The following is a 26,884-nucleotide window of genomic DNA, read 5'->3' on the forward strand; positions in this document are numbered from 1 at the left end:
TGGACTTAAATACTCCTCCAGGAATAAAAATTTCTAACTCCATTATTCATCCATCATACATCACCATGTCCCTCTGGCTCCAAAGTCACAAAAACTGCATCAAAACCATTCAATTATATTGCCCTAAACAAATCATTCATAAAGAAAATATAAATTGAAAATTAAATTGAAGTTTCTTATTTTTACATAGGAGCCTGAAAAAACTTTTTTTCATACAAGAAAATTTTCTCAGATATTCAACATGCACTGTCATCCATTAAAAATCTATTTATTTTGCAATTTGAAAAAAGGGCTCTTTTCTGAAATGTTTGTCTAAGGATTAAGAACTTAAGACACTGGGTTTGATGTTTGTTCATTGGGGATCAAGTTCATAGCTTTTCTTTCTTTGTGGAAGACTCTCTAATGGTGCTTTCAGACTGCCTTTCAATCTGTTCTTCTATACTTGTTTTTTACATTTTAAGCAAATGGTATTCTGGAAAAATCTTGGTGTTATTAAACTAGTAAGTAAGAAAATGGCTATTTTAAATTTATTTGTACTATTTGCTGTGTTAGGATGTGGTATCCTCTAGGGTATCTCTTATTTGTCCATCTTTTTTTAGTTTCTTTTCCTGAATTATATGGAAATTAGATATTTCAATTAAGTTATGTCAAATAATCATTTTGTTACAGAAAGCTGTAACTAATTTACATTGTAAAATTTTCTTCTGGTTTTCTCTTATTGAAAAAAAAATTATAATTTTCCTTCTAATTTCCTATTTATTTCTCTCTTAATCTTGTTAAATTCAAAGCACAGAAACTACCAAAATATTGACAATTCTTCCTGGTAGTTTCTTTAGGGAACTTTCCCATCTAATTAGGCTGCAAAGTTCAAGTTCACTTGGGATTCCAGCAACTCTACTGTTCTGAAGGTCAAGATTTTGTTGTTGTTGTTGTTGTTTTCATTATTTAATTCAGGTTGAATTATCTGGTTTCCTCAGGCAAGATTTTAATGCTTTGACCAATTAAAATCAACTATGGAGATCTACAAATCATAAATTTTATGAGCACATAATGCTATAGTAAATATAGTAACTTATGGTATATAAAAATGTATATATTGATAAAAAAAATAAGGATTATTTTACTTTATCTAGTGTTGGTATAAATATTTGGGATATGCAAATGTATGAAAATTTAGGATCATTATTTTCAGGGCAGCTAGGTGGTGGATAGAGCACTAATCCTGAAATCAGGAGGATCTGAATTCAAATCTAATCTGGAACACTTAACACATTCTAGCTGTGTGACCCTGGACAAGTCACATGCCTCAGGGGAAAAAAGAATCATTATTATCTTATATTGTAGTTTTCTGAATATTTTAATTTCAATGACTTCAAAAATCATATGATTTCTTGTCAATTTAAGAGAGAATATGAATTTCATTATTATGATGCTTTTCAAAATCTTTTAATATCAGCATTGCAATTATTTCCTTAGACAAGCAAAGTAGCAGGTACATGTAAAGAACCTGGCTTGGGTTTTAAGTGAATGAGCAAAAGGAAATGGTGTGGTAAAATATTATGCACATACACGTACATGTTAGCAAAGACTTTTTGAATGTGTGTGGCAGTGCACATGAATTCTTGATGCTGTGGAAGTAAAGCCCCTCGGATAACTTGAATTTATGAATTATGAAACTAATTTTGAGGTAAAGTTGATTCAATGACTTCATTGTCAGGCAACAATATGGTGAACCTCCTGGGACCTAGTAGAAAAGAGGGGCCTGCTACTTATTGAGGCACCTTTTATTTTCTCATATAATTAAAGTTAAGATAACTGGTAATTTTCCCAGGATGCATTGGATGACTTTAAGGAAATCCAGGAAACCAGGCAGCAGAAGAGATAAGGGAGAAAATCTCATACAAGAAAGACAACTAAGAAAAATACATAAGTTTAAGAGACAGAATATATTGTGTGAGAACAGAAAGGAACAAGGAGGCTTGATACATAAAATCATAGAATACAAGAAGGGGGTAAGATATAGAAGAGTGGAAATATTGAAAGAGGCAAGCTTATTTATGGTCCAGATACCTAGAAGAGTATCTACAATGAATAATAAAGGAGTTTTATATGAAGTGTCAGTATATTTGATCTCCTGTAATTAACAAAATAATTTTATTATATGTTAATTATTCTCCTGGATATGTGATAACAATACTGGAAAAATACACAAAGTTTAAATACTTAAATAAAAGTATTTACCATCTTTGATCCTAGGACCCTGAAGTTCAAGCATGCAAGTCACATTCTGGCAGAGATGTTATGGTCCAAAAATCTTGAATGAGGCATTTCTTTGTGGACATGGCTAATGTAGGAATTTATTTTACTTGACTATTCATTTAATAAGGATTTTGTTTTTATTTTAATTAGAGGGGAATGAGAAAGAGTTTAAGGATAGGATTCCAAAACAAAACAAGAAGAAAATTAAAATGATGCCAGAAGAAATCACAATCAGGAAATTTCGGAAAATTGTATATATTTTAATCTCAAAAAGAAAAATAAATACTGCATGAGAGACTGAAAATTGTGTTATTCAGTCCATTCTTGTTATATGACACAGATTAAAATGATAATTTTATTTTGTATTTAATTTCAAATATATGTACATAACAAATATGATAAACATACATGTAGACAAGCATGAATGTGTTTATGCACATAAGCATATATACATCAATGTTTATAAATCTATGCTCATATACATTGTCATGGGTGCCTGTTTATCTTCAAAATTCCTCCACCTGTATTTACTTGATTCATTCATCAGCTCAGAACATAACTCAATTAGTGAGCCAATCAAAAAATATACTTAAGTGCAAACAGTCTTCCTCTGCCACTGGACCAACCATTGGATAAACTACAGTAACATTGCACAGAAAGACAAAGTCGTAATTTTGCTCCTTATATTTCTGGTCTTAAGCACCAAAAATAACCTTGAAATCCTGGGGCACAGGATAGAAATGGGTGACAAGCTACTTATTGAGACAGCCCTCTTGTTTCATATAAACAATGTAAAGATGACAAATGATATCCTTACATAAATTGGATGGCTTTAAGGAAATCTAAGAAATCAGTCATCAGAGAAAATCCCATGAAAGAAGGCCAGCTAGGAAAAAATACACAAGATGAGGAGACAGAGTTATAAGAGGCTCCTTCTAAAATACTCCTCTTCAAAAGGTGTCTTGAACTTAGCTTAAATTCTCCATCTTTCAGGATAAAATGCTTCTTTTTATTCATTGAAGATAATTCTAGATTTCATTTTCTTTTTCCTACCACAGTGAACTATTGATTCATATGAGTTTATAGTCTACAAAAACCCTTAGATCTTTGGCTGGAGTGTTTCCTAATTTTTTTGCAACCAGATTCAGAACTTCATAGCTCTATCTATGCATTTATCTATGTAGGTATATAAATATGTCCTTATTGAATTTTATATCAACAGATTCAACTTTGTATTGTAGCTCCTTGAAGACTTTTTTAAGATTCCAATTATTCCTTCTTAAATATTAGCTCTCCTTAGCATCACATTATTCAAAAGCATAACAATTTCACTCATATATTCATTGAAATTTTTTTCTTTGTCTTGTTTTTATTTCAATGATGAACAGTGCTGGATTGAAAACAAAAATTACTGAGATATTACTAAAATATGGTACTTATATTTTGTCTTTCCTTCATAAGGTAACACTCTTTTTTCAAATCAGGGTTAAGGTATTTCCCCATGGGCATAAAACTAGTAAGTGTTTCAAGCTGAATTTGAACTCAGATCTTCCTTAGTTCAGAACCAGTGCTCTATCCCCTGTATGACCTAGCTGGACCACCCTTATTAGTCCCTTAATATTTCATTTACTTGTTGTCTTAAAAAGCTGTAGGCATCTTTTGAATTCAAAATGGCTAATTAGCAATTCTATAACTTGTCCATTTGAATATTTTGAAGCTTTCCTAAATATTTTCCTTAAACCTAGATATTCTTGTCTATATTTCCCAAATCTAGCAATTGATTACTATTAAACTGAATGAAATTGAATTGAACCAAACTATACTGAATTCAGCCAATGAATTCAACCAGTCTTTCCTTTTTTGATAGCCTTTATAAATGGTCACAAATATCTGTTTAAAATGTTGACCTCAAACCTGACTGGATAATTATTTATAATTTTCAGAACGTGATTGTTAAGAAGCAGGGGAAAATCCAGTCCTTTCATTGTCTATGATTCCTCAAAGTTCAATTGGTTCAATGGTTGCACATAAAATAATTTTAGTTCTCTGAGGCATAATTTTTTACATTTAAAATGAAAATTCATTTAAAGTAAGTGTTTTTCATTGTATACAATAACAATATTGTGCAATGATCAACTGTGAATGACTTAGCTATTTTCAGCAATAAAATGATCCAAGACATTGAATAAAACTCATGGAAAAATAATGCTATCCAGACAGAAACAACTGATGGGTTATGAATATAAATTGAAGTACACTATTTTTCACTTTCCTTATTTTTTTTCATGGTTTGTTTTTATCTTTTGGTTTGGTCTTCTTTTACAAGACAGATGTAGAAATATGTTTTACATGGTTACACATATATAAATGATAAAAATTGCTTATTGTTTCAGAGGAGATGTGAAGAAGGAATGGAGAAAAATATGAAACTCAAAATTTTAAAATATGCTAAACTTGCCTTTAAAAATAAAACAATAAATTAAAAATAAAGTCAGTGTTCTCAAATCATTTCTTTATCTCTCTTCACCTCTGATTCCCTCTCGTCAATGTTTCAGTTCTATGCTTTGAAAATCCAATCATTCTCTTTGACATGAGATAGAAGCAGACTGCAGACTGTGTCAAAAAACAAAACAAAACAAAACAAAACAAAAAACCCACAACTCCAGCTTTCTCTTTTGTCCATTAACATGCCCATTGGCTTGTGATTTTCATATTGTTCTAGGCATAAGTTAAAATGTGCTTTTCCTGGTCCTTTGCAGTTTGTTTTGAAAGCTTTGGCTCATTCCGTGCTTTTACCTAACTGACATTCTTCTTATAGGCCATGCTACATTTTTGTATTCATCTTTCTTTACCTATCTCTGCTTTGTTCCATTTTTGTATTTGTTCTTTTAAAATTTGAACTCATGTTGTACATATTGCTGGAGAGAATTCAACATCATTGCTGCTTCCACAAAAAAGAAGCTAGAAAGATGAGTTGGGCAGAATGCTTTTTTCTGTATAATTACACAGCTGTCTAAACTTCAGAATTACCACATCACTCTAGTAGTTGGTAGAAAAAGTAAATCTGAATTTACCATTTTAAAGTCAATTTAAGTTTAACTTCTCACTTATATTCAACTCAGATTAGAAATATGACAATTTACTACCCAAACCAGAAACAAAATCTGTATTTTTCATAAGTTAGTCATATTAATCAATATCAAGACTTAGGAGGTAGCAAGAGTTGATTAAGGCCAACAAGTTAATGTCATTTATAATGAGTAAGAAGCAGAAGTTTTACAATCTAATAGGAGAAGGAGGCAGAAAATAATCAGGGGGAGATCCTATTATTTGTATTATAGGAAAGCTTCTTAAATTATAGGTAGCATAAGTGAATGTGGGGACCAGTAAAATTTTAATAATCATAAAAGGTATCAGATGTTCTACCAAGAAATAATTCTTTATGTACAAATAAACAAGCACATCCATTTCATTCCAAATTCAAGCACATGCCACATTATTCATTGCAAATTTGTTTCATCTTTAATAAAGGGTAAAATTACATAATGCATATATGTGTGCATCAAAATTGTTTTAAAATAAATTTCTTTATGATTTATTATCAGTTAATGCTAGCTTTTATACCTATTTTATATATTAATATATTTATATATTTAATATATTTCTCTTGTGAAAAGGGATTGCAAGTTAAACAAGTTTAAAAAGTGTTATAGAAGCAGAATGTCCCTGATACAGCTTCTTTCCTCATACCCACAATATGAGAATACCTGTAAAAGAAACAATGTTATCTATGGGACCTGATTGACCTCATCTTTCTAGTGATCAATAGAATGAAAAAACACAGTCACATGAAGTCCAGACTTGTCAGACTTTTTTGGGGTAGCTAAAACTATTCAAGTCACCATAGTGATAACCTATATTGATCAGACCATAATTCTATATGTACATGAGGAGGATAACATGCAGAGAAACTCAATAAAAGAGAAAATAACTGTATTACTGTTGCATGTCATTGCAGTGTTAGGAAAGTTGAGCTCCTTTTGTAAATATTTCATTGACTTATGGGTATTTCATTTCATCCCAAAACCAAACTTGACCTAAAAAAGTGCTAATGTTATAGCTGAGCTAACCAAGTCTCTCATTCCTTTTAAAGCATGAATTGTTTTAAAACAATTGTTTATTATTTTTAAAATATGATTTTTTTCTCTCCAAAGATTAAATGGATGATACAATCATCTTTCTACTACCACTTGTTTGTTTGAATCTCATAATTCCATTGGTGTATGAACCTTCCAATGTGATGACTCTCTTCTAATCTAGATTTGTAAATCATCTGTAATTTCAATCATATATAATTTGCTGAGAGAATTTAAAAAAAATTAAATGGAGAACAGCAAGGACATGTTAGAGATGGAACTTAAGTTTAGTCCTCCCATAGACCTAAAATTGCATGCATGATTCCTCTAACCAACTAGCTACTATAAGACATATTTACCTTTACTTTCCCTAATAATTATGAAATTTACCCATAAGAATCAAATATTTATCTAATTAGTCAACTTATAAAAATATCAACTTCAATGTATAATTATTAATATTTACCTAATAATTACTTATAGCACCAACATAAATTTCTCTGATAGTGCAGCATGTGTAATGAAAAATCATTTGGACCTATACTCAGAGAACCTGAATTCAAATTCTTTTTAATCTCCCCTTTAAGATCAGGTGCTCTCTCCTCAGACTACAAACATGTCCAATTTTATTTTACTCTGAAGGAAAGGGAAGGGGAAAGAGAAAAGGAAAGGTAAAGGGAAGAGAAAGGAAGGCAAGGAAGAAGGGAAGAGAAGGGAAAGAAGAAGGAAAGGGAAGGGAAGGAAGAAAGAAAGGAATGATTTTTCATCTTCATCCTCCTGAATGAAGTCACACTCAGACAAAAGGTAGCCATTTTTAATCAGTATTACATTAAACAAATTGATGGACCACTCCAAGCTTTTATTTTCTTATCTTTAAAATGGAAGACTTGCATTAATATTCACAAAGATGCTTTCTAGATGTACATCTATGATTTTTGCCCTCCATATCATATATCAGGAGGTGTATGAAAAGCAATCTTTTGAATATAATCACCAATGCCACTACAATAAAAAGACACTTAGCTGAATTGCCCTATAATCCACTATCTCAAAATATAACTATAATAGTCTGAGTAGAGTTAAATTAAACAGTAACTTGTTAAGATCCGTAGAATGAATTTCTTTAGTTTTGGCAAGACAAATATTGCCACCTGTATTCTCCCTATGATAATAACAGACCCTATTATCTCTCACCCTTTCTTGTCAAAATGTCCATTGAGTCCCTTCCTGGTTATTATAATATAGACAAACATAGACAATAGATAATAAAGACAAAAAAGGAGGGGCTAAACAAACTTTTCTACTGGTTATTTCTTTTCAAATAAGGTTAGGACATAGTCACATATGAGAGAAACAAACTTATATCCACATCAACTTAGATATCTATGAACATGTAGGCTGGTATATTAATTTCCTGTTTCCATTATTCCCCACAGAGAAGTCAGACAACCTTTTTTAACCAATAAGAAAATCACGTAGTTTTGTTTACCTGAAAATTATACTTTAACCCCAATACTTTGTCTTATGTCCTTCTATTTTATCTTCCAGTTTCCAAAAAGTCTTAGAGTTTGAACATAAGAAGGTTTCCTATGGGATTTCAACTGCATTAAGCTCAGGTAAAGCTAACATTTTGAGTTCAATAATTGCTAGTTACATTGTCCTCTAAGATTATTTTCTTTAGTTAATCCATCCCATAGTGATTTATCCTAGATTGTAAGAAAAGAAGGGAATCACCATTTATAGACACTAGAGTATTCATTTGGACCAATAATTTTAAAAAATTTGATACAATTCTAAATTATGGTTCCGGATGTAGCATGATGCTACTTAGAAAAATAAAAATGGGAATATCTTTTTTTTTATATAACTATAATAATTTATTAAATATAATAAAAGTTTAATTTAATTTATTAAAAAGTATTTTGTCCATATATTACAGTATAATTTAGATACAATTATATGTGTGTAGAAACCGAGATTTTTTGTTGCACAGGAAGCAATTGGATTCAGAAGGTAAATAATAGACAGTTTACATTCATTTCCCCCAGTGTTCCTTTTCTGGATGTAGCTGGTTCTGTCCATCATTAATCAATTGGAATTGGATTAGTTCTTCTCTATGTTGAAGAAATCCACTTCCATCAGCATACATCCTCGTACAGTATCATTGTTGAAGTGTATAATGATCTTCTGGTTCTGCTCGTTTCACTCAGCATCAGTTGATGTAAGTCTCTCCAAGCCTCTCTGTATTTCTCCTGTTGGTCATTTCTTATAGAACAATAATATTCCATAACATTCATATACCATAGTTTACCCAACCATTCTCCAATTGATGGACATCCATTCATCTTCCAGCTTCTGGCCACTATGAAAAGAGCTGCCACAAACATTTTGGCACATACAGGACCCTTTCCCTTCTCTAGTAGTTCCTTGGGGTATAAGCCCAGTATTAGTATGGCTGGGTCAAAGGGTATGCACATTTTGATAACTTTTTGGGCATAATTCCAGATTGCTCTCCAGAATGGTTGGATTCTTTCACAACTCCACCAACAATGCATCAGTGTCCCAGTTTTCCCACAGCCCCTCCAACATTCATCGTTATTTGTTCCTGTCATCTTAGCCAATCTGACAGGTGTGTAATGATACCTCAGAGTTGTTTTAATTTGCATTTCTCTGATCAATAGTGATTTGGAACACTCTTTCATATGAGTGGAAATAGTTTTAATTTCATCATCTGAAAATTGTTCATATCCTTTGACCATTTATCAATTGGAGAATGGCTTGATTTCTTATAAATTAAAGTCAATTCTCTGTATATTTTGGAGATGAGGCCTTTATCAGAACCTTTAACTGTAAAAATTTTTTTCCCAATTTGTTACTTCCCTTCTAATCTTGTTTGCATTAGTTTTGTTTGTGCAGAAACTTTTTAATTTGGTGTAATCAAAATGTTCTATTTTGTGATCAATAATGGTCTCTAGTTCTCCCTTGGACACAAACTCCTTCCTCCTCCACAAGTCTGAGAGGTAAACCATCCCATGTTCCTCCAATTTATTTATGATTTCGTTCTTTATGCCTAAATCTTGGACCCATTTTGATCTTATCTTAGTATGTGGTGTTAAATGTGGGTCCATGCCTAGTTTCTGCCATACTAATTTCCAGTTTTCCCAGCAGTTTTTGTCAAATAATGAATTCTTATCCCAAAATTTGGGATCTTTGGGTTTGTCAAAGATTAGATTGCTATTTTTATTCACTATCTTGTCCTGTGAACCTAACCTATGCCACTGATCAACTAGTCTATTTCTTAGCCAATACCAAATGGTTTTGGTGACTGTTGCTTTATAATATAGCTTTAGATCAGGTACACTTAGACCACCTTCCTCTGACTTTTTTTTCATTAGTTCCCTTGCAATTCTCGACCTTTTATTCTTCCATATGAATTTTGTTGTTATTTTTTCTAGGTCATTAAAATAGTTTCTTGGGAGTCTGATTGGTATAGCACTAAATAAATAGATTAGTTTGGAGAGTATTGTCATCTTTATTATATTCGCTCGGCCTATCCAAGAACATTGAATGTCTTTCCAATTATTTAAATCTGACTTTATTTTTGTGGCAAGTGTTTTGTAATTTTGCTCATATAATTCCTGACTCTTCTTTGGTAGATATATTCCCAAATATTTGATACTATCGACTGTTATTTTGAATGGAATTTCTCTTTGTATCTCTTGCTGTTGGATTGTGTTGGTAATGTATAAAAATCCTGAGGATTTATGTGGATTTATTTTGTATCCTGCGACTTTGCTAAAATTCTGAATTATTTCTAATAGCTTTTTAGCAGAGTCTTTGGGGTTCTCTAAGTATACCATCATGTCATCAAAATGGGAATATCTTGAAAGATTATTTAACACATGTTTATTTTAACAACTCAGAATTAAATCTTCCTTTTAAGTTCTTTCTGGGTAGGAATTTTTCACTAATGAATTATAGACACATATACACATATATCCACACATACATGGTAAATTTGATTTAATCTGTATATTTATAGATATGCACATGTAAAATAATTATAGCTGTATACAAATATGTACAGCATAATAATCATAGCCAACAAATAGTGCTGTAAAATTTTGTTAGATATATATTACATAGATACAGGCATATGTACATGTAAAGTCAAATCTTATATTGTATAATCATGTTTACATGTATGCACACACATACATCTATAAAATGTGTATATCATCTTGTTCATTCTTTTATCTTTAAGTGAAACAATGGCATCATGAAGTTGACATCTTGTAAGTGCACATATGCACATAAAATGAAATTTTATATAACTTTTGACAAAACTTTATTGTTGTATTCCTAGTAACTAAAATGGTAATTTACATATAATATTTGCCTAATGAATGCGTGTCAAATTCAATAATATTTTATTGTATGGTAGTAATAACTTTTTATCTTATGATTACCTTTACAAGTCATGTTAGTCCTAATCTCCTAATTTTTTTGTAGTTCACCAGCAAAAAATTTTATATATTAATTTATTTATTTGAGGCAATTGGGGTGACTTATCCAGGGTCACACAGCTAGGAAATGTTAAGTGCCTGAGGCCAAATTTGAACTCAGGTGCTCCTGAATTCAGGATTGGCACTAATCCAGCAAAATTTCAATTTTGTGAAGCTGTGGATAAATAAATTCAATTTGTTTAATTGTTGTTATTGCTGCTGTTGTTATTATTGTTATTGTTTTCCCCAGTATTACACCTTGAGGTAGTTGAGGGTTGGAAATTATTTGCAAGAGAGTGTTTCAAGTTTCATGGAAGAAGATTGTGGGGAAAGGGGAAAAAATAGAACAGAAGAAGCTGAACAGAAATATGAAGAAAATGTGTAAAAAATTTGGAGGATTTTCAACTAGTTAAATAGATCAAAATTTGGAAGTAGACAGAAAAAAAATTGATAAAATTAGGAATAAATTAAATAAAATTTGGAAAGCAAACTCCAGATCAAGATACTACTCCAGGTTATACTTCTAAGTCATAAAAAATGAAGGACATTATGGAGGAAATAGGGAATTAGGAGTAGAAACTGAAGAGGTAGATTCAAGACAAATAAGAAAGTAACTGGTAGGACAAGGTAAGTAAGACAAGGCAAGTAGAGAAACAGAAAATTAAGCAAATTGCTATTTTGGATTGGGAGGAGCAAACTGATTAAACAGGAAATTCATGCACACTAGAGAAAGGAGGTGGCTATAGCAGTGGTTAAGGAATTGTTGAAACATTTAAAAAAACTTGGGAAGTGAATATTTGCCTAAGAAATGTTTTGTCTAATATTATGAAGTTGGAGTTTAGATTCCTGAATCATGGTTTATAATTCAGTTTCCTGTCTAGAGATCAATTAAGAGTAGTAAAAATATATTTTCCTATTGTCTTTTTAATCAAATATTTAAAACGATTTTGAACTAAGAGGGGTAGGGTGGGAGAAAATTACCTAAATATATCCCCCCAAGTTAGTTACTATAAAGAACAATCACAAAGAATAATTGCAGCTGAAAGACCAGAAATTCATTGGAAATTTGATCCTAGAAATAAGTCAGTAGTAATAATATGATATAGCTTCTAGTGGAAAAATAGCAATAATCCTGAGGTTCCCTGACCTTGTTCTAATGATTTAAAGTCGCCTGGCCTTAGGAATACTATACTATAATGGAACAAACATTGTTGACTGTCAGTCTGTTTATTAGTGACAACAAAGTTCCTGAAACAATAGAAATCCCCCAAATCTATCTGTAAGCCATAAAATTAGCAGATGAACAAAAATATAAAGCTCTGGTCTCTAACTTTGTTCTATTCATTTATGTTCTTTCTCCTGGGTCTTAGCTAAATCTTTTTGAGACCAAGCTCTCTTTAATTGACATTAAAACTTTAATAAACTTTGCCCCTTGACTTGGAGTTTGGTTTAAGCCTTAAAATTCTTTTGAGACACCTCTTGTCCCTGTCTGCAACCCCAACCTTTTGTGGTCTCCTTTTGAAGCCCCACAAAATAATTTAAGGGAAGTGACTGTGGAAGGAGTGGGAGATTAAAAAAATGAAATTCTGTTGACCCAAAGGGAAACCCTTCCAGTGATGGCAAAAATCAAGAATTTTTGCCATTTCCTACGCTGTAATTGATGCAAAGAAAAAATGAACAAATGATGTAAATTTAAATAGGTGTGTGCATTGAACATGCACACCATATAAACATAAAAAGTATGTATATACATGAATTGCACATATATATACACACACATGCATTTTATCTTTCTGTGATCTTGTGTTATGTATATTTATTGTATCTATTATATATTTACATCTGTATCTACATGTATATATGTGTGTATATATGTGTATATATATATGTATGTATATATGTAAACAAATATGGTGTACATTATGTCAAACTTCAAGAATTTGAAAGGAGAAATTATACTTGATGATTATGAACTGAGAGTCCCAAGAATCAGGAATAATAAGTAGAAGTTGCAATGAGGAAATACAGACTTAATGACAGGAAAAGGAAAACAAAATTCCTAAGAATCCAAACTATTACAAAACTGGAATTAGTGGTCTGCAAAGGAAATGTGTTCCCCTACTTCAGTGCTGTTTAGTAGAAACTAGATGACAGTTTAGAGATGATTTCTTTAACTTATAGTTTGAACCAGATTTCTATGGAGGACTTTTCCCAGTCTTGAATCCTCTTAATTTATGAAGGATATTTGAATAAATATTGGACAAGAAGGGACAAAAGTTAGAGGGTTTAGAAATCAGACTAATACATGTGAAATAATCAAAGATATAAAAAAGGTTTCTTGAATACTGGAGAGATATTCTAAGATGAAATTAGGAGTTGAGGAGGCTTTGAATCAAGAAGATAAAAAAGTGTTAATAAATTGTATCTGCATCAGTGGAAACAATAAATCAATTATATCATGCATTTATCGAAGTTCTTTGAATAATCTTCCTGAGCAAATGGGATGAATATATTCGTTAATTATCATTATTTAACATGTCTTTAAATATCATTATGATAATTACTATTTTTTCACATGGAAATATCACATTGGTATTCCAGAGATTTATAATCTTAACAGTAACCTGGCTACTCATAAAATTTATACATCTGAGATGTTAAATATAAATTAACCTTCTAATATATAAACATAACACCCAAAGCCTTTAAATATGCAATCTAAGGAATGTCTGGTACTCAAAAAGTATTTATTTGTCTAAATCCAATCAAACTCTAAGTTACAAAGTTTTGAATTAATCTTAATAGTGTGTTTCAGCTTCCTATATAATACAATATTTAAATTTCAATGCTTTTTATAAAACCACTTATGTCCTAAAACCTTTCCTGTGGGCTAGTCTTGCCATTTCTATATTTAAAATACTAAAGTAACTCAATTTCTGTAGACTCAATCATAATAATAACTATTTAAAGTAGATCAATTATCTGAGCTCTGTTTGGTAGATAAATAACTAATAAAAGAGAGATAATTCTAAAATATTAATGGGAAGGTGAATCAATAAGATTCCTAGCACATCTCAAATATCCATAAAATATTTAAACATTCATAGCAAGTAGCATTAAGATTGGTGCACATTTTATTCTTAAAAAATGGAAATGGTACAACAAAATCATTTTCTCTTTGGTAGACTGGAATTGAAGGATAAAGTGCCCCAAACAACTAATTGGAAGTGTTTTATAATATCAAGTATTTATATACAGCCCTAAAGTTTGTAAAGAATTTTCAAAATATTATTTAATTATCCTCACAAGAATCCTGGAAGTTAGTTGCTGCTATGTCCATTTTTCAGGTGAAAGAACAGAAATTTCATTGACTTACCCAGCTAATATATAACTAGCACATAACTAGTACATGTCTGAGGGCAAATTGGAATTCAGATCCTCCTGATTCCAAATCCAGCACTTTCTTGAATAAATTGAACTGAACATCTATTTTTTCTTAATACATTCAATATACATCATAGAATGCAAGGAAAAATATTCTGTGTAGATTTAAGAAACATTTGACAGTAAGAAAGAAAATTAAGACTCTCCTTATAAGTAAGATCTACAATCTCTTCCTTGTAGATTTCTGTCTCAGAGAGGGCAGGAATTAATTTCTTTCTTTTTGATGTTAATTTGAAATATCAAATACATATCCCCAAGCATCCTCTTTGGATTACTCCCAAAATACCCAATTTTGGAAGTTAAATTATATGTGTGATAGGTTTTTAGATAATTTAGACACAATGCCTAGACAACAGCTGGACATCAGCATTTTATTGAAGAGAAAATCGTCTTGGGGTTCAGTGCAAGCTACATATAAGTAAAAATTGTGATGTGGCAGCTAAAAAAACTAACAGAATCTTCCTCTATTCTGTAGGCAGTAGGGCAACTTATATGTTCCATGGATAAAGCATGAGTTCCAATGTGGTTTTAGACACTTATTGGATGTTTGACTCTAGGAAAGTTATGTTAAGTTACTATCCCTTTCCTCTTCTGTAAGCTGCAAATAATAATTCAACTTATCTTCCAAGATCATGAATATGAGATATTGCTAAGCACTTGACAAATCTTAAGTGTTCTATCAATATTAGGTAGCTATTTAACTTATTTTGTAAACATTACATTTAGGAAAAAATATTGGTGGGCAAGAAGGTATCCAGGGGAGGTCAACTAAAATGGTGAATAATCTCAGCATTATGCAATAGGGACACCTAATTACAGGACTGAGCAAAGTATGTCCTGGAAAAACGATTTAGAGGGAAAGATGAGCCTTCCTAGCATTTAAGAAGCTTTCCTAGGGAAGGTGAGATAACTTCTATTCTGGAAGGCAAAACAGAAAGGGAAGAATCAATTGCATATGAGCTATTGGAATGCTGGCAGAAGCTGCTAATGCTTGAGGTCATTTGTTGTTGTTGCTATTGTTTAGTTTTGTTTATTTGTGGGTTGTTTTTTTTTTTTTTTTTTTGGGGGGGGGAGGAGATGAGAGCAGCAATATGAAACTTCCTAACAAAGCTATCCAAAAGTGAAATGAGTTTCCTAGAGATGGAGTAAATGCTCAAAGAAGTTCTTCAAGCAAAAGTTCAATGATGACCTTTTAATATGCTCTAGAGTTAATTTTTACTAGTTTCAATAAATATTTATATTGTATTTGATAGCTATTGATATAACTTCCAATCTTGATTTTCTATGAAAAGAAGAACACAATAAAAGAAATAAAAGCTTGGATAGCCAGGAACTTTTTCAGTCTGATGCATCTTAAAAATTCAAATATAGTTTAAATCTATAGATTAGAATTTAAATTGGAACACATGATAATATCTGACATATTATGTCACAAATAAACCACTGAGTCACAAATGTAACCACATAAATACAGCAGAAAGTATACTGGACTTTGCACAAGAATAAATATATTTAAGTCATAAATCCTTATAAGTTATATTATGTTAGGCAAATAACAATCTTTCTGAATTTCAATTTCTTCATTGTTTAAGAAGAAATGAAAATACTTGCATTGAATGCATCACATAGTTATCAGAACAAATTACTTGCAAACTATGAAAGACTATAAGAATTTGAATTGTTATTAAAATATAGCAGAACAGAAGTAAGTTATTAATTTCTATGACAATGGATATCATAAGCTAAGGGGGAACATAAAAAGGTTTATCTGTCAGATCTATAGATAATGAAAAAAATTAAGATCAAAGAGATAGAAAGCTGAATAATTTTCATTATATCAAATTAAAAAAAAAGTTTTCCCCTCTGTGTTTTCTTTCACAACATGACTAATATGAAAATATTTTATGTGACTTCATGTGGATATCCTATATCAAATTTCTTCCTCAATAAATGAGAGGGAGAGAAAAAAGGAACATAATTTGGAGCTCAAAATAAAAAAAGAAATAAAATATTTAAAAATATCTATGGCAATATTCTGGTACATTCCTTAGTAAGGCAACATTCAAGGGAACTGGAAAGAAGCAAAAATAGATATTACCATAATGAAAAATGCTAAAACAAGAAAATTCTTTAATTATGAATGCTGCCCTATTAATGACATAAGAAAGTAAGATTATAGATTGAGGTCTGGAAGATGTATTAAAGGCCATTTAGTCTTAACTCCACATTTTCTATATAAGGGGATTTAGAACGAGAAACATTAAGTTATTGGCTCAGGATTATATAACCAGTAAGTATTTGAGGTAGAATTTTAACTCGGATATTTCTGGCTCTAAGTATACCACTCTGTCCCCTGTACAATCTACATTTCCTAAATCTATTTTAGAAAAGGAAGCTCATTCCTGGGAGACATAGAAGGAAGATTCTGCTTTCATTTGGATTCCAGCTAATTTCAAATGGATGCCACTAAATCATTCAAGGAAAGAGACATTTTTCAACCATTTATTCAATGAACTTCTAAGTTTTTTACTTTGTCCTTCCTTGTCTGTTTTTTTTTTTTCTTTTTTATATTTATAGTGATCTCTACAGCTCCCAAAAGAATCATGGTTTCATCCTCTTCTAAATAAGATCCCAATCTCTTCCTCTGTCTCTCTTCCCTTCTCTCTTTCTTCCTTTTCTTAGAACTTAAAACATAGAAGCTCATTGAATGAATAAAAGCATATCTCTTTCCTTTGTAGAATCCTTAGATGATTTGGTGGTATTCATTTTAAATTAACTGGAATCCAAATCAGTACAGAAAATTCCCAAAAAGCCCCTTACTCATATTACTATAGGTCAACATAAACTGGACCTGACTAAACTTAGGCTGCATGTAAAAGAATCAAATTATAAGTAGTATTGGGAACATAAACCTGAACCCTGGTATTACTGCCAGATCTCTGAAGTGCATTGCTATTAGATAAAAGATATAATGTTAGTAACTCAGATTTAGGCTGGAGAAAAACCTTGAATCTGGTTTCTTGTTTTATGGGATATTAGTTTTTTTTTTTGTTTTTTTTTTTTAATAAAAACATGTATCTACAGGGCTAAAAAATAAAGAGAATATGAGATAAAAAGGTATAGACTTTACAAACTGAATTCAAAGTAGGATAACATTTTAAGTGTATTTTAGAAAAGGGAATCATTTGAAACTAGGTTGGCAATGCCAGTATAAAAAAAAAAGTGGAAGAGAGTAATTTTCCCTTTTATTTCACAGAGAATTTGTTGTAGTTTGCAAAATGATCTTTTCTCAAGCAGATAAGAGAAATAAAACCACACTACCAGAACAGAGGTAGTAGAATTTATTGTAGACTGACTTTTAATCCTTTATCAATTAATATCAAGCCATAGATAAGACTTTCATATAATTTATGGATGCCCTTAGTCCTTTATTCCTTCCCCTCTCTTTAACTTTGGGTAAGAAACTGTGACAGTCACAATGTTTCTCTTTTCCCTCAACCCCTTTAGCTTCACACATAATGAAGCTATTTATTCTTCCCATATTCTCCTTTGCATGGGCCCTGATCATATCAGGTAACATTGTATTTAAATATATATAAAAAACATAAATAAATATAGACAGGTAAATTGACAGAGAGACAGACAGACAGATGGATGGATTTCAAGTGATATCCCTTACAGATGCCTTTACCGATTTGAATTCTCTTTAAAAGCACTTTCCTTTTCTTTTGTGAAAGCTTTTCTTGTTTTTAATGTATTATCAAATTTCTTCATTTTTAAACCCCCCAGAAGTATGTGATTCATGGCCTTTAGTAACTTCTGAAGATGAAATCTAGGAACTGAAAATACAGTTCATTTAAATGTCAATCAAGCTTCACATATTTTAAGGCCAATCGATGGAAACAAGAGTTTCTGATTTTTTAATAGTGTTTTCTCCCATCATTTTTCATGATCAAGAACAAAGTAAACCAATAATTATTAAAGTTAGAAATGAGATGTTGATATTCATAGTAAAGTCCTAAACATCTTTTAAAGGCAAAATATAAACAGTTTAGAGGTCATTAAGAGCAGGTACCTAAGTATAGCAACAGATCCATCAATTGATATTTGGAATTTATTGGGATCTGTCATATGGTCTATTGGTATTCATTAAATGAACCGGTAGCTGAATATAGATGAAAGTCAGCTGAATGAGAAGACATGGAAAGGTTGCAATCTAAATTATTGGATATAACACACACATTGAAAACTCATAACTCCATTGGAATCCCATTTTTACAGTTAATGAGCTAAATAATTAATCTTAAAGTCTAATCAAATAAAAAAGTGAAGTCTTTCCAGAAGTTAGCCAACAACACAGACCACAACTAAATGATGGTATCATAAAAAAAGTCCCAGTTGAAGAAAAGGTTTCTACCTCTCCAAGCAGCCTATTCTACTTTGGCAGGACTGGAACGACTGAGATTATTTTTCCTTTAATGAAGCTAGAATTTGCTTTAGGAATGAGCACATACTTCGAGTTATGCCCTGATGCAAATGGAAAAAGTTTTATTTCCCTTCTGTATTAATTAAAGTTCTTGAAATATGGGAACAGGGGCTAAAGGAAGCTTAAAGCTATGTGGCAGCCACTGTGCTACATGTTTTGCAAATATTCTCATTTGTAGAAATAGATATTGCAAGGTAGATACTATTATTACCCACATTTTATAGCTGTGGATATTGAGGGAAAAAGTAATTATATGTGATTTACTAGTAGTCATACAGCACTCCTCAGCACTGCTGGCTACCTCTAGTAAAACAAAGATCACATCCCTCCAGGTCTTTTTCTCTCTAGACTAAACTTTACCAATTCCTTAACATGATTCTACCATCACTTTATTTTCACTCCTTAATCATTCTTGTCACCCTTCTATAAACATACTAGTCCTTTGTACGTCATACATATTACTATTCCTTTCATTCATTCTATACTGTATGTCTATCAATCCAGACAAGAATAGAATATTTTTTCCTTCCAGTTTATATGTCTTAGTGTCATGGATCTAGAGCCATCTGTGAAACTGAGAATCACTGTTTGAGTCATTTCTCTGATACATATTAGGGAAGTCATTCAGCCTTTGAACTCAAGGTAACAAGATGACAAGGTACAGAGAAAGGACAGATCTGCATTAGCATAGGGTGTTTTTTTTTTTTCTTCCCCCCCCTATGGAATTCCTCATTGCAGTGAAAATACAAATCCCTTTTCCTATTTTTTTATGTTGCACTATTGATATCTATTAGCTTTATAGTCAAAGTCCCCAGACTCTTAATGAGTTAAGTATCGATAACCACATCTCAACAATTCTGTATTTGAATCTACACATAGAATTTAATATTTGGATCTATTTCATTTTTTTAAAATGTGTTTTAATGTTGGATTTTTATGAAGACTTTTGGGGTCTAGATTCTGTCACTCAACATGAGTTTTAGTTTTTCTAGTTTTAGAGCTTCAGTAAATTTCAGAAGAGCGCCATTTATGTTTTCATCTAAATCATTAATACCATTATAAATCTAACAAAGTCAAGTCTAGACACTACAGGACAAAAATTTGTCTCTGCTATGATAACTGATTATTTGTGTATGTCCAGTCAATAGCAGCAATATTCATATAGCTCCAAATCAAAAATTCTTGAAATAGAGAACTAAGGAACTTTATGAAGAAATAATTTGGGGAGTATTTGATGTTTTGTAATGGCCAAGGTAACACTGAATAAAATCTGATATACATAGTAGATCTTGAAAAGTTGTTCTTGTTTTGTTTTGCTTTTTAATAGAAAAACATTACCTATGATCCATAGGTTAGACAGTCTAAAATCAAAGCTATTTAAAGAGAGATGGGAATATCTAAAAATATAATCCAATATGGAATTTGATCTTGATGAGAAAGCAAATGACAAGGTATGTGAACTCATATTACCTTTATTTCTAATGTTTCACATTTTTGAAAGACACTTATAGCAGATAAATTAATAAGTCGTTAACCAAGGACACATAGAATCGAGTATAAAAATAGTAAGAATGCTATCAGGAATACACAAATACACAGAATAAAACTGAGGCTTAGAGACATATTCCAAGGACAACAAAATGGATTTAAAAAAAAACATATTGAAAATAAGAACCTTGAAAAAATATTGTCCCGTTGTTTGCTGGCAGATGGTATTGTTTAAAAAGATGAAAAGGGGATTGCAGACCATTTAAAGATCTATTTTTCTTTTAATTTCTCTTTAAGATCTGTGTCAATTGTAAAACAGAAATTAAAACTCATAATGAATGAGGAGACAGAGGAAGAGTACCTAGATTGTTTAAATGCATTCACATCTTAAAGTTATAAAAATTACATCTTTAGGCTCAATTATAAGAATGTGCTAATATTGTTGCAAAAATACCACTGATGATCTTTGAAGAATTAAAGAAAAGACAAAAGAAATATGATGATGGGAAAAGGGCATGATATTTCAATTTCCAAAAGTAGGATTGAAGATTGATTTTTTAAAAATATCATATTGATTACTTCCAGGAAAATTCCAAAAGGGATAATTAAGCAGATTTTTAAAAACAACACTTATAAAGGAAAATAGGGATCATTAGGACCCATCATGATTTAATAAGTTATATTAAGATAATCTGGTTTCCTCATCCTCCCCCACAGGATTCATAGACTAGTATATCAGTTGAATGCCATAAGTCAAATATTTTGAAGCTGCCCCACTGTATTGGGGAAATTTTTTCTCCTATCTTTGTGGAGTGGGTAAATAAATATAGATTTGATTGTACTGTTAAATAGATTTATAGTTGTTTGAATGGCTATACTGAAAGTGGTTTGATTAATGGATTGATTCATATTCAGACCACTAAGTTAGTTTTGTCCAATGAAAATTTTAAATCAACAACTTGGATGCTTTTGTATTTGTGAAAACACAAATCAGGGAAGTATGGCAAATGTATTGGATGATAAATCAGGATTTTTAAGTATCTAATTAAAGTGAAGCTATTAAAATTAAATTTAACAATAATGGGAAGAATTGGAAGCTTACTTTTTAGTATTTAACATAAGACCTAGTAGTTTTAAATACAATATAAAATAACAATATGCTATAAATGCTAAAGAAGCTAGTGCAATTACTGGCAAGGTCTCCATTAGTGAGAATAAATTGAGTTGGATGCAATTACCATACTTTATATGATAAAAACTTCTGATTGGTATAGATTTGAATATATGCATTCGTTGTTTACACTAATGGGGATCTATCTGTATTTGATGCAGTTACAGAATATAACAACTAAAAACAAAAGAGAGTAGTCACAATTTATTTTGATTTCAGTTCTTGTCAAAATATTTTTAAATGCAAAAGTATACTGGAAATTGTAAATTACTAAAGAAATAAAAGAATTGATTCCTTTATATACATATATATATATGTATATATAAAAACACATATATAGACACATACACACACACACACATATATATATATATAAGTTATTAATAAATATTTATTTGTTAGACCCTTTAGGATTGACTATTATTTGTTAGATACCTAGTTCTTAGCATAGTGCCTGACATATAGCAAATGCTTAATAAATATTTTTTGATTGACTGATTGATTTGTAGGTTAAGTCTGGGACTTTCTCTTGAAGTCAAAGTTAGAACTTATAGATAGAAGTAAATTACAAAATTAAAGCTGGAAGTAACCTTTGGGACCAGTAAAGCCACTCCATTTCCCTCCCTATATTACAATTAAAGAGACTAAAGTTGAGAGAGCCTATATGACCAGGAGCATAAAACTAGTATCTGATGAAAGATTCAAACTCAAGTCTTCCAAAATAAAATTCTAGCCCTTTATCTAATATATTATCTAAATTAATTATAGTCATATTTTAGATAAATAAGGACAATTTCATTACAGTTGTCCAACAATAGAATAGCCTGAGGTCCACACTGTAATGGTAATTTTAATTCCCATCGAGAAACAGCATGGACTTTGTTATATATTTTCAGTGATAGTGAGTGGAGCCACGGGACTTTGTGAAAAGATTTTTACCTAGAATATCTCTATATAGTTTGGATTAAGAGCAACCAAAGACAAGAGAACCGTTGGGGAAACTCCCAGAGCTAAAAGAGAATAGTTAGCAAATAATAATAATAATAAACAAAATTGGTACTTTTTTTTTGGGGGGGGGGCAACTTTCGCCCAGTGCACTGTTATGGAGAGTGGTAGATATTTGCCTGGAAGAGGTAAAAAAATATACCACAAAGATCCCTGGTCATACAGTTTGTGGAAATAGTAGTAGGATCTGGACCAATTTTTTTCCTACACCACATGACTGACTTCTCCTAGTATCTGTCCATTTACTCTCCTTTACTTATTCATTGCTTATAAGCAATTCCTTGTTGTGGGCATATACCAAGGGTCTATCATAAATTCTGTTATTTGTATACATTGTCTCAGTGAGGTTACCAGCTATCAAGGACTGAGGTTAAATCTCTATAATGACTCCCAGCTGTCTATATCCGCTCTTTAGTTCTTCTGAGTTCCTGTCACAAATCAACTAAATACTGAACATTTGAAACTATTTCTCCCAATGAAATCTCAAATTCAGTTCAAAAGAGATCTCATCATTTTTATTATTCCCTACTGCTATATCCTTCTGCCTATGATTTAAAGAAGCCATATTTTTGTTCATAGTAACACCATCCTTCCAGTTATTAAGTTATACAAGCTCATGGTAATTCTTAACTTTGCTCACTCTCCTTCATCCCACAAATTCAATCAATTGAATTCCCTTCCATAATTTTTCTTTCACATTCATTCTCATTTCTTGCAAAAGATCCCACTTTAGCTGGATCTTGAAAAAAATTGGGAAGCTAAGAAATGGGGATGAAAAAGGAGAAAGTATCAAGACATATAGGATATCCAGTAAAATAGTGATGTTTTCATAAGCTTAAGCATATACATAGATAGAGAAGTAGACAGATAAATGGAAGGAAATTCATCCATCCATCCATATATCCATCTTGCCTTAGAAGAAGGAATGATCTGGTTACAATATTTAGTATTATCACAATACAGAAACTGTAAGTGCTGTTTTTGTTGTTGTTGTTAATAAGCTGAGTGTATTTTTAAGAATACAAGCTTCATTGCTTCTATTCACTTTCCTCATGCCTAGCATGCAATTACCTATATAGAAATGTCAGTCTCAGAAATTGCCTTCCATAATATTATTAATAGTTCAATCAAAAAGAGCCCATTAAAAAGAGCAAAAGAACCATGTATATAAAACATTGATAACATATCTTTTTGTGATATCAAAGTGCTGAACACTAAGGGGATGCCCATCACTTGGAGAATGGATGAATAAGTTGTGGTACCCAAATATAAAGGGATGCTATTGTGCTATGTAAAATAAGGATCTGGCATATTTCAGAAAAAAAAACCTGGAAAGACTTACATGAACTGATACTAAGTAAAGTGAGCAGAACCAGGAGAACACTGTATACGCTAACAGCAACACCATGATCAACTTTTCAGCAACGTGCCGGTCAAAAACATTGTCAAAAAGCTTACAATGGAAAATAATATCCACATTCAGAAAAATGAATGATGGAGTCTGAATGCGGAACAAGGAATACTATTTTCACTTTTTTATTTGTTGTTTGTTATAGTTTTTCTTTCTTGTGGTTTGGTCTGATTTTTTTTTTTTATTTTTGCAACATGACTAATATGGAAATCTTTATTATGATTGTACTAGTATAGCCTTATTTAACTGAGTGTTGTTTTGGGAAGCAGAGAGAGAAGGGAGGAAGGGAGAAAAAAATAGATCTCAAATTCTTACAAAAATGAGCACTGAAAACAATCTTTATATGTAATTGGAAAAAAATATTAATAAGTGGGGGGAAGAATTGCCTTCCAATTGTTCCTACTAACTATTATCTGGACATTAGTTCAAACACCATTTCAAAAACAAAGAAAAAAACAAAAATTGTCCACTTCTCTAACACTATTGTCAGATTGGTTTTTAGAGATAATTGTTTGTACCTTAATTATTTGAGGATTGACAAAGCAGAGTTTGGTCTTCAGAGCAGAGCAGAGTAGAAGTCTCTACCTGCTGCCAATTAACATGATATTGCTTCTGAAAGTACATGATGATGTATAACATGTGCATCTATAATTTGGAGCTTTGATAAGCATGCTCTGTTTGCTAACACACTGTATCTTATAGAAAAGCTTTATTATTGGCAAAAAGGAACTAGAATCTATACCATAGTTGAATGGTTTAAGGCTGAACTCCCACTGGCCAGCCTCATAGTACAACAGTTTTAATCATGATCTTTGAAAATGTGTTTATATGTTCCCATCAGCCCAGTGGTATTCGTTTTGGAGTGATAAGCTCCTGTTTTTTTAAGCATGTGATTATATACTTAAAACATTCCATTTATCTCAGGCAGAAAATTAAATCCTGGCCTGAGAGTATCTTATGTGCAAATTCTAGATATAGGGAAAATAACAATGACAACTAATAGAAATAATATCCCACAAAACAAAATCAGTCACTGTTTTCTGATAGCAAGAAGCACAGTCTTTATGAGGTGCCTTTTATGATATTGCATGGGGCATTTTTAGCAGCTCTGTCCCAGTCTGTGATGCTGGAATTTTCCTGTGGAGTTTGGAATTTCTTCCCTTCATTTCAGTACTGAAAAAAGCTATCCCTAAATGCCCTTTACATTTTAAGAATACTTTAACTTTTGGTCCATTAATCCACCAACTCTTTTCATAGGATTTCTCTCTCCCTTCCTACCTAGTGAGAAGTTGCAGAACTCTTGACCCAGGTCTGTAGCCAAGCAAGACAAAGAAAGATTGATCAGCAATTTCATATGGAGAAATATCAGCAATTTTCAATGATCATGTCAGAGAAACTCCAAAAAATTGTTGCTTTCTTTTTTTAACCCCTCACTTTTCTCTTGTGAGGGGTCACATCTGTTATTCTTTTTTCTCTGCCTCAGAGGTAGACATAGAAACAGATAGCTAGACAGAAAGACAACATTTACTGAAAAGTGGCATGACAGTCATTGTTCTAAGTGACAGAGATACACATAACAAGTAAGCAAAATATTCCCTACTCTCAAAAAGCTTACATTTTAATAGAATAAAAGATAACAGTTAAGAGGGTGTGAGAAGGTGGAGACTATATGTGGATAAGGGGAATGGCAAGAGCTTGAAAGAAATGGTACAAAGGTATCTTGGTCAGATAAATAAGCAAACTCACTTATCCAATTCCTGAGGACTCAAGGATAGAGTCTCAAACTTCAGTGAAGTGATTCTGGGTCAGAGAACAGAGACATAGTAGAGAGACAAAAAGTTTTATCTCTTATCAGTTTCAATGCCATTCTCATATAGTCTTACTTTAATATCCAAGGCAAATTCTTTGTACTCTGTAGTTCAAAATTTAAGAATGAACGTACCCCCCATGGATAAAACAACTTTGGCTGTTTTAAAATAGTGAAAATCATTTGTAGTTATGAAACCAAATTTTATGTGTATTATCTTTTTTACTCAAATATTACTTTTAGAACTTCAAAAAGTTGACCATAGTTGTAATGATTAAATATGAGAAATTTCAACTTATTAACTAAAATCTATCAAATTAAATGAAAATAATTAACTATAATCTTTTTTTCATCTTCCTTACTTTTCATATAAAGTGCTTTAGTTCTGTTCTCTACTTTATCCCTCTTTCCTTCTTTTACTCATCTGGTCAGTCCTACATTGATGTCTAGATGTTTAAATCTCACAACCTCACCCCTTGGCCAAAATCTGGCAAATTATTAACTTTCATGGTTGGCAAAAATTTATATTATTATTACTTGTTGCTGGTCCTTCCTAATTGCTCTTATATACTTTAAGAAACTGTTAATCACAAGATAAAGTCTTGAAAGGCAAGATAATAAACATTGACTTGATTAGCCTAAATGTACATTTGTTCACACAAGAAGTTCTCAGTATATGCTTATCTGTTGCATTTGTTTCTTCTGAGAATTACTTTATTTTTATTGTAACATTTTAAAAAATCAACAACATGTGGACTTGAGTAATAAATAATTTTTCCCATAAAATATTATTCAATAAACATCATTTGGCTATTTTTTGCCATAAAATATTATATGTAAATATCTGGGTGATTATCAATCCAACTTGAGAGCAACCAGAGAAAATTAGTTTATTATTTCCCTTCTCTCAATAATAGTAACGATAAAATCTATTCAAATACTAAGCTTGAAAATAAAGGAATATATTTCAATATTTCCATTCTGACTATAACATAGCTGGTATAAAGTTTTCTTTCACCTTTATATGAAGATTTAAATTCCTCCCTTTCCCCTAATTTTGGATCTTTCCTTTCCCTTGATGTAATATCAAAATAAGTGTTACTCTTGACTGAAAAAGTCAGGGCATCATTTTTAAAAAAAATAGTACATAGTACCTCCAATGTCTTCCATTA

At 31.4% G+C, this 26,884-nt stretch overlaps 1 protein-coding gene across 1 annotated transcript in view; it reads right to left on the bottom strand.

The window, feature by feature from the left end:
• Positions 1-26,884, bottom strand: part of GABRG1 (gamma-aminobutyric acid type A receptor subunit gamma1) — an 89,723-nt gene that overhangs the window by 59,683 nt on the left and 3,156 nt on the right. The gene's annotated exons all lie outside the window — the stretch shown is intronic.

This window comes from Sminthopsis crassicaudata, chromosome 6 (assembly GCF_048593235.1).
Source record: "Sminthopsis crassicaudata isolate SCR6 chromosome 6, ASM4859323v1, whole genome shotgun sequence".
Lineage (NCBI taxonomy): Eukaryota > Metazoa > Chordata > Mammalia > Dasyuromorphia > Dasyuridae > Sminthopsis > Sminthopsis crassicaudata.